Here is a 10,352-nt window from a genome sequence, read left to right as displayed (position 1 = left end):
CCTTCCCTTCCTTCCTTCCTTCCTTCCTTCCTTCCTTCCTTCCTTCCTTTTTCTTTTTTAACATAGGAGAAATAATGTGTCAGTGGGGATAATCTAGTAGAGAAGAAAAGTTTTGATCTAGGAGAGAGCAGGGAGGGTCGTTGAAGCCACGTCCTTAAGTGGGATCCACAGTACGAGCGCAGAGAGGCTGGCCACCTGTGGGAGTAGGGATGGTCCATCCATAGTAAGTGGGGCCGGGGGAAGCGGGGTTTATGGGAGCAGATGCTGTTGGGTGGGGAGAAGTGGATGTGGGAGACTGCGGTAATTCTTTTCTGAGCGCTTCTATTTTCTCAGTGAGGTCGGAAACAAAGTTAGTAGCTGAGAATAGGATTGAGAGAGGAGGAGCTAGAGGGTGAGGAGAGAGGTTGTCTTCCAGGAGGATGACAGGATGGGTGGACAAGGGAATGAAGGGTGATGGCCAGGCAGTATGAACACCCTGTTGAGGTTATGGACATGGATCACATTAAGACTAATGGGTGTTGGTTGTGTAATTTTTTCCCAGCTACATTCAGTGGTGAGGTGAAGTACAGAGTGGGTATAGATTTGGATTTCAGGGGTCGCCAATGGAGTTCTACAAAGCAGAAGAGGGGCATCCAGAAGATTTCTCTTCTTTTTCATTAAAAAAAAAAATACTGGTTATGAACTTACTAAACGATTTAACAAATATTAATGTTTGAAAATCACTGATCTAAATGGCATACTTATTCCCTCCCACCTCCACCTCCAACTTGGCTTCTGAATGTAGATATACAGCATCAGCAAGGATTTATCTGAGAATCCACCGGGCATTTTTCAAGTATTCACGAGGTACCTAACATAGTTTTCAGTGCTGTGGGGGGAGACAGAAGATGGGTAAGACACAGTTCCTGCCTTCAGGGTGGGGAGTTGGTGAGGATGTGAATCAGGCATGGCTTGGTAGACACACTTGAACTGTGCATCCCTCACTAAGCTCCTGGGTCAGATCTTACTACTCAAAGCAGATGCCACACTGTGGTGTGTTAAGTTACCACATTTGTGATTGTTACAGAAGCAATAAGAAACTAACACATAGCAGTTAAAACCCAAAGCCCCAAAAAGGCAGCAAGTAGATATCTTTAAACTCCAGCTTCTGCTGCTCCTGGATAAGAAGACGCTTGATAGTGTTTGATAATAGTTTACACAAAGCAGCATGGATTTCTGAGTAATAGGTGAGAGACTTTCAGGAAGCACTCAGCTCGTCATGAACCTAAAAAGTTGAATGGATGCAGAAGGGCCAAACACCACCAATATCTACCTGATATTTAACCTGAGCGGTATACTCTATTAATGCTTCCTAAGAGAATATAAACCTTTTAGGCAACCTCGGCTCACATTGAATTTATGGTCAAACTTTGCCATCTGAGACTTAAAAAAAAAAAAAATCTTAGTTCTTATCAATTTTTAAATTACATATCTAATTTTTTAAGAGGGTCAGTGTGGGGTAAGCTTAATGCCCTTCTATTGGAGGTTGGGGGTTGAGCATTTTGAAGCTGTGGAGACATACTCGGTGACCGAGAATAAAGTCAGGAGGCTGGTTTCTTCATATTTTGGTGTATCTGAGAAGGTATGGCCCTGGAGGAATCAGTTTGCAAAAATATTTGATACAAAGGGAAAAATACTTTTCTTCATCTTTTTGTTCTATTTTTGATCTTCGATTCAAAGGGGGAAATGAGTTAGGACTAAGATGGTATGTTCTACCCCATTTTCTAATTATAATTTAATTCAACATAAAATGTGTTCATTTCTCCCTGAGACATTCAGTATTTAGGGTCCCAGACATGGCATTTGCATTCTGTTTACAGTTCGGATGCTTTGTGCTAACATACTTGCCATGGATGCAGTTGAGCTTGCCTTTCCAGGCAACAGTTAAACCAGCAGGAGACCACTTGTGTGCAATTTGTTGGAATGAAATCTACATTTTGGGATTAGATTACTTAGTAGTGTCATTTTGTATTGAGTCGACTTTGTGGGTGGTCTCCAATAAACCCTGCACGTACAGCAAGTGTCAGCCCTGATTATCTCCGAGCAAGCTTGTAATGACTGCACAGCTTGGTATTTACAAGAAAAAGCCAGCTTCCTTAACTTTTAATTCAGGGGATGCTGGAGCGTGGATGAACCCCCACCAAAAGGTGGCAGCAGGCCCATTGTGAGGCCATTCTTGAAGGGGTCCAACTGAACTTTCTGTCCTCTCTGGAGATCAAGATAATAGCCACAAATATCACTTGGGGCTCACCAATTAGGATATTTGTCTTTAACAATGCCTCAGTATGTAAGGACTAAAGGGTTAGTTGAGGAGGACAGATCAGTGGAGTGAACTGTGTGGCTGGCTGAAGCATGGATACATACAGTAAAATACAAACGATGCTCCAGGTCCACCTCCGTGTCGTTTTGGTGGTAGCAATTCTCCAGGGCAGTGGTTCTTAACTAAGGGTGATTTGGCCCTCAGGGGATATTTGTCAATGTCTGGAGAAATTTATGTTGTCACAACTAGGAGGGTGCTACTACCTCTAGCGGGCAGAGGCCAGAGATGCTGCTAACCACCCTACAATGCACAGACTGCCTGCCCCGCTAACAAGGAAATGTTGTGCCCAAAATGTCAGTCGTGCCAAAGTTGAGAGCCCCTCCCCCGGGGATAGGAGCAGTGGGAGTGATGCACTCTGGTCCTGTCTAAATCTCTTTTTTCCCTTCAGCATCCTCTGATCCACTTTAATTCCCCTGCATCCCTGCTTGCCTGGAACCCTCGTGGTACTGGAGTTTAAAGACTAGAGTCATGGAGTGAAGAGAGTATCCTCTTTGGATAGGTTAAATCTGGGTTAAATCCCAGCCTAATGCCCCCAGCTTGGATGACTTTGGGGGAAAATTACTCAATCTCTCTGAGCCTCGATTTAAAAAATCTGCAACAATGGGGACTACGGTCCTCACCTGATTGGGTGGTAATGAGGATTAAATTTATACAAATTTATTAGCATTTGGTCTGCTAGGGAGTAGATACTTCGTAACATTTTTATCCTTGCACATCCTTATCTTTGCTTGTAATTACTAGAGTTTAGTTTGCCCATCTTTAAACATTATCCCAGCAGTTTCTTTTTATTGTGGAAAAGTTACAAAAAAGATAAGTCGGAAGAAAAAATTAAATCGCCTGTATTTTTATGCCTTGGAGATAAATATTGCTAATGCTTTTCGTATATACATTTCCCAGCCTTTTCTCTCTCTCTGTGTATGTTGGTTCATTCTGTGTAGAAGGTTTAGTGACTTGCTTTTTAGACTTCATGATGTATGAGGAACATCTCTCCATGTCAATAAGTATAGATCTACATCATTTACTCCATCATTTAAAAAATCTGCCTAGTGTTTTATTGTATCAATGAACCATGATTTAGTCAATCAATCCCTTATATTCTTAGACATTTAAATCATTAAGGTTAGTCTTCAAAGCCCAGAAAATGTCTTGTCAAGGTTTTATGGAGTCCATGTTTTGAAGTTTTAGAAAGCCAGTTCTTTCTGTGCCCAGTGGCCCCCGTATGGACATCCTCAGGTAGCTCAGGAGGATGATGCTTAGCGTAGGATACAAATTGCCTGCTCACACTGTGTGTGAGAGATAGTGAGCCTGATGCTCTTGTCCTTTTATGACAAGAGGTTCAGAGCTTAGGCTCTGGAGTCAGGCCACTCAGGTTCAAATCCGAGCTTCCCTGCTTGGGTATATAACTTCACCTACCTGAACCTCAGTTTCTGCATCTGCAAAGTGGTGAAACCAATCGTGTCTGCATTATGGAGTTGTTCTGAGAATTACGTGAGGTAGGATATGTCAGGAACACATCGCAAAGTCTGGTATATGCCAAATGCTCATTACATTTTAACTCATATCAGGCATGAATGACAAGCTGAGAGCTTCCTGGAAGTCTTTCACCTGGTGCTGAGAAATCCATGCTACTTTGTGCAAACTGTTATCGAACACTATCAAATGTCTTTTTATCCAGGAGCAGCAGAGGCTGGAGTTTAAAGATCTCTACTTGCTGCCTTTTTGGGGCCTTCGGTTTTAACTGCTGTATATTAGTTTCCTATGGCTGCTGTAACAAGTAATCACAAACATGGTGGCTTAACACAACACAAATTTATTCTCTTAAAGTTCTGGAGGTCAGAAGTCTAAAATCAGTTTTGCTGGACTAAATATCAACGTATTGGCAGGGTTATATTCCTTCTGGAAGCTCTGGGGGGAACCTGCTTCCTCGCCTACCTGGCTTCTCGACGCTGCCTGCCGTCCGGGGCTTGTGGCCTTGCATTGCTCTGACTTCTGCTTCTGTTGTCACATCTCCTCCGACTCTGACCCTCTTCTTATAAGGACGCCTGTGATTACCTTGCGCCCACTAGATAATCTAGGATAATCTCCCCCTTTCAATGTCCATTACCTTAATCTCATCTGCAACGTCCCTTTTACCACGTAAGGTAGCATATTCATGGTTTCTGGGATTAGGAGGAGGATGTATTTGGGAGGTCATTATTCAGCCTGCCACATGCCTGTGTATGCTACGGTCATGTCTCACTTTTCTGAACTCTGACATTGCTGGTAGCTTAGCCTCTGGGACACCTGACAAGTGTCTGAGTGCTGGGATCCTCACTCTGGGCCAAGTTTAACATCTGGGCCAAGTGCCTCTGTTGCAGGCAGTGGGTGGACACAAGAGAACACTTCCCAGACAGTGGTCAGTTGTCTGGGCACTGAGCTTATCCCCCATCCCTCAGCTTTTTTCCTTGACCCCCATGCTGCCCAGTCTCTCCAAAGTCTCTGTGGCTCATGCTTGGCTGGTTGTCACACAATTCTTCCAGCACTCCTGTCCCCTTGGCCAGGCTCCCACTGGCCTGGAACAAACCCTCCTTCCTTCTTCTTCCCCTCGCACTGCCTGGCTTCAGAGCACCTCACACTCCTATTTCCCAGGACGAATTCCTGGCCATGTTCCTCCAAGTGGCCTTATTTGCCAAAGTAATTAAGAGAGTACTACTCCCTGCCATCTCTGCCAGAAGTGCCCCCAACAGTCATTCTTCCTTTACCTTGTCCAGCCTGTGCCTCCCTTTGATCTGCTCTGAATGTTCTACATGCTCCTGAGGCCCCAGGAGCCCATCCACACCTTGCTGGTCCACGGCTCCTAAGACCCAAGGCTCAGGCAGAGCACCGTGGCACTCACGCCGTATCTGGACCACCGGAGGTGGGTGCTCTGGGTGTAAACGTGTCCCCCAACGTGAAGTTGGGGTGGTTGGCTAGAGAGATCCTCTGGGCCCGTGGCTACTGTCGTCCTTCCTTTGGCTTCTCTCTGCTACGAATCCTTTTAGACAACGTTCTGAGGTGGACCTTGGGTGAACATGCTCCATTCAGGGATCTTCCCGTAGTCTTTCTTCTCGGTTCTCTCAGTTCCCACCCATACCCATCAGAAAGCCCTATTTCTTCTCATTTCCCTGCTGTCATGACCCTCAAGGCCCAATTAGGGAGGATGGACCCCCCTTTAGACCCTTCGTAACATAAAGTTGGCTTTCCCAAGCGGGGTCTGGTTGGTTGCTTAGAAGCACGATGCTCTGATTTTTAGGCAGCAAGAAAACAAGTTGCATTTTGACATAAAAAACAGGTTGACTGTTCCTATCTACCTATATAGATCCTACTTTCTCCCCCTCAGGCAAACGAGAATGATGGCTTATTCTTTCCCACTTCTGCACATTCTTAAGTCTGTTTTTTTATTTTAGTTTTTTTGCTCAGCATTGCAGAACCATTAGCAGAACCAAAAGAGAGAAAAAAAATTCACCCATGATACCACTGTCATCCCTGACAAATTAAACTATTTTTATTTTTTCTATGTTGCCTTCCAGTTTTTGTCCCCATGAACATATAATTTAAATAGTCGTAATCATAGTGTAGCTATCATTTTGTGTTCTGCATTTTCCACTTAGCATTAATTATATCATAAGCATTTTTCCATGTTGCTGCAAAGTCATCGTAATTATCATTTTTAATGACTATATAAGTATTCATCAAGAGGGGAGTAGATTACTTAACCCTTGTTCCGTCGTGGGGCCTTTTGCGACTCTCGATCAGTCTGTTTCTCATTGGGGGTTGCCCTTGGCATCATGTCCCTTGCTGTCCTCCGGGTGAGGGAGGGAGGGGAGGTGAGCAGCAAAAGGATGGGGAGAGGGAGAAGGGGAAAAACAAGGCCGGGAGAAGCAAGCAGAGGGAGTTAAAGGAAGTTTTGCTTTACACACTCGCATTCACAGTAAAGACTCCTAACGGCAAGAGCCGAAAGGAAACCTGGTCTTTACCTCCTTAAGCTCCTTTGCTAACAGTTATTTTTGAGGATGACTTTTTCACTTACATTTTGGAATGGTTTTCAATGCCTGGAGGAAAGATGGCTGTAGGACACTGAGCAAACAAACTTAACCCATCAGTTTTAACTTCCCTTGCCATCAAAATTAACTCCTAAATGCTATTCTAAATTCTAGAAATATAGGTTCAATTTTTGCTGGTCAACTATTTAATGTTGATTAGAGCTAACATGATAACTTGAGAGGATTTCAATTGTGATGCTGTTTCTTAAAGCATCACAAGCTCTAGGCCCACAAGAAGCCCTGTGAAACAAGGGTCCCTTGTCAAAAACGTTTGGGAAACAGTGATGCTGCTGCATGCTAGATCCCCTTCTTGGGTGTTCACAATGCCTGTTAATATAGTCAATGCTCTGAAAAAGTCATGCAGAAAGGGAAACTGCTTCACTTTGGTTGACCTGGTGTTTTACAAGGTCACAGGGTTCTTTTGTCATATGGTACCCACCAGTCGGAGCCTACTCAGGCAAACAAAAGCAAGCTAGGGAATTCAGAGAGGATCGACCACAGAGATCTAATTTAATGTGTTGTGAGAGCTGAAATAGCCAAATAGGAACTGTGACTCAGAGACTGGCAATTGCAGGAAGTGGCTGCAACCCAAAGGGTAGACATCGCATTTCCAGAACATGAGACATGCTTGTCTCTGTAATCCTGGGGGTCATACATAAGTACTGAGACCAGCAAGGGGAGAGCGTGGTGGGATGTATTGAACAAGTGGTAGAACTCCTGGGTGAGTGCTAAGCCCTAGTGCTGGGACACAGGAAGTGGCTTGAGCTGTGGTGCTGGTTCTGTGGAAACACAGTGGAGCTCTTTTGTGGAGGAGTGTCCCCTCTGTAACAGGCAGAATTCTGGTCCTCCTGATCTCTGCCACCTGACGACGTGCATGTGAATATTTCACACCGTGTGGTGAAAGAGACTTTGCAGATGGAATTAAGGTTACTAATTGCTGACCTCATGACAGGGAGCTTCTCCTGGATTAGCTGGCATGGATCCGATGTAATCTCATGAGCTCTCAAAAGTAGAAAAGAAAGCCAGAACAGGAAGTCAGAGAAATTTGGAGCATGAGAGGGTTCAGCGTGCCATTCCTGGCTTTGAAGATGGAAGAGGCCATGAGCCAAGGGATTCAGGCAGTCTCTAGAAGCTGAGAACAACCACCGGGTGACAGCTAGCAAGGAAATCTCAGGGATCTCACTCCTATGACCTCATGAAACTGAATTCTGCCAACCTGAATGAGCCTAGTTCTGTGGGAACACACTAGAAGTAGATTCTCCTGCAGAGCCACCAGAGAACAGCCCAGCTGAATTCTAACTAACACGTTGACCTTATGAGATCTCAAGCAGAGAACCCAGCTGAGTCCATTAGACTTCCAACCCCCAAAACTGCAAAATAATAAATAAGTATTGTTTTAAACCACTAAGTTTGTGATGGATTGTCATGGGAGCAATAGAAAAGTAATACCCACCCATCTTTGAATCACTTGCCATGCCTTCACATTACAGAATCTGACTGGAAGCCCATTGGCAAAGGGGGTCTGGGAAATGAAGTTTGTGGGGTCCCAGATCCTCCATAATGCAGAACAGAAGGGCAGGAGTGAAGGCTAAAAGCACATGAGCAAGTTTTCGGCACAGCATCCGTTAACGTTCGGTGGGAGGAATATTGGGAATACCACTATGGGAAATTCTGATGGGGATGCTGATGATGCTACAGTAGAGCTGGACTTTTGAAATGGGTACCTTTTGAACTCTTACAAAATAAAGGAAGGTTATATATTCATACCAATTTTATGAGACTGTCAAAGGGGTGCGATGAGGTGTCATAGAGAGAACCCTATAGGCTGGAGGTCAAGTCCCAGCTCTGCCCTCAGTCCGTGGGTGGCTTTGAATGGCTCATCTTCCTAGGGCGTCCGCTTCTGCTTGTGTGGAGTAAAGGGAGCTGACTAAAGCACTGGTCAGGTCCTTTCAAGCTCTTAAGTTCTCCTACTTGGAGAATAATTTTACACTTTTAAATGATTGTGGATGGTATTTAAATGATTGTAGTCATATTATGATTGCTTTGATGCTGAATTCTTGATGAGCAACAGAACTCCCAGTCATGAGATTATTGCTAAGAGAAATTATGACTCAGTTTGCAGTTATATGCTCATCAATATGAGAAAAATAGATAGATTCAATAATTATAAGCTTTGGCTCCAAGTAAATTGAGGGCCCTGCAATATGGGCATAAGATTGATTTTTATTGCTAGAACAGCTGGTGACCATACCTCTGCACTGGTTGCTACGGTGAAAGTTAGAGCATTGAGTTGTATAATCCCTGGCTTCAAAGAGCTTTTAATCTAGTTGGAGAGACAAGGACAAAAAGAAATGATAGGATGATGTTAGGAATGAATAGAACCATGTCTTAAATTACATCACAGGTTTATGTCAACTTCTTGTTATTGCACTGAGCTTTTAATAAAGAAAGCTTTTCCTTTTATCTCCCTAGATCACACAGAGAGGTACAAACCTCAGAGCAGCAGTGGCTCAGAGCTGGGTTTTGTTGACCTTTACATTCTTCCTTGGCTGTTACTGGGAACTGCTCTGTGAAGCCACAAGCATCTATCATGACAGTTTTCCCTTAGGGTGTAAAACATAGCTTGCCACCCACCTTGAGCAGGTTGTTTCTTGAAGCATTTGAAAGTAAAACAAAGTACCTTGCCATTAATGGAATGGTAGAATTTTCTATCTGCTTATACTTCTGACAGGTTGATGCTGTCACCGGCTGTGTGTGCCTTTTCAAAATGCATGTTTTTAGCTTGTTACTCCTGGGTGGATTAATTCCTAATGCTCCTTTTTGAGATGCAATGATGCCATGGTCTTTATTAGCCCTATTCTGGGGTTTTTCCCCCCGGTGTAAAAACAGCCTTGCCTTCTGAGAACTTGCACATCTGCACAGATGGCTGAAAATTTTCATTTTGTACCTAAATGTTCAGGGCTCACAGAGATACAGCCTGTGAGCTTTAAGCTCCTTTTATGTTAGAAGAACCATTTTGTGCTGCGTGTTCAATATTTCTTTTTGTTTCCTAGAGGCTATGTTGTTTTGGAAACTTTCAAAATGGGGCATGAAACAAATTTTGCTTTTTCTGCCATAGGGTCACTGTTTCCCTATGATAGCATAGAATGAGAATATGAAATTGGGGAGTGCTGCCTGGGATTGAGTTCTGATCCCAACATCCTTTAGGACAAGTTTCTTTACCTCTCTGAGACTCAATTTTCTCCTATGTGAAGTTTGGGGAAAATAACCTGATAGGGTTGCTGTGACGACTAAATTAAATAATACATGTTAAGTGCTTAATGCAATGCCTGCTTTATAATAAGTGCTTAATACATGTTAGCTAACATTATCATCATCTTCATGATCATCAACATCATCACCATTATTGCTTCTGTTGTTATCACCATAACCATCAGCATGATCACCAAGGGCTTCATCATCATCATCATCAAGATTATCATCATCAAGATTACCATCATCATTATCGTCACCACCGCCACCACCATCACAATCACCATCATCATCATTAGCAGCAGCACAGAAGTAGCACCCTGCCCTCCCAGAAACTCTTTCTAGGTGCCCGACATGAAGCAATATCTGGCAATGATGTAAGCCTCTACTCATTGCTAGCCTCGGTTGTAGATACTGAAGCTCTGAGGAAGAGTGTGAGCCTCACCGTCCCCCAATCATGATGCATGGCCTCTTCTTTGCTTTCCCTCCTTGCATGGTTCTCTACTTGGCTGACAGTTGGCGTGGCATTGACCAACGCCCTCTAAAGGAAGGTTGGAGCCTCCATGGTTTATTCACTGGTAAGGATGTGGATGTGGAGTGGTCCTTTGAGGCTTTCACTGGCTGCTTGTTGGACTCTGAGAATTCACTGCTTCTTAGACTCATATCATTGTGAGTTTAAG

This window comes from Pteropus alecto, unplaced genomic scaffold, assembly GCF_000325575.1.
Source record: "Pteropus alecto unplaced genomic scaffold, ASM32557v1 scaffold110, whole genome shotgun sequence".
In the NCBI taxonomy this organism is placed as follows: Eukaryota; Metazoa; Chordata; class Mammalia; order Chiroptera; family Pteropodidae; genus Pteropus; species Pteropus alecto.
Note: the sequence above shows the minus strand (reverse complement) of the source record.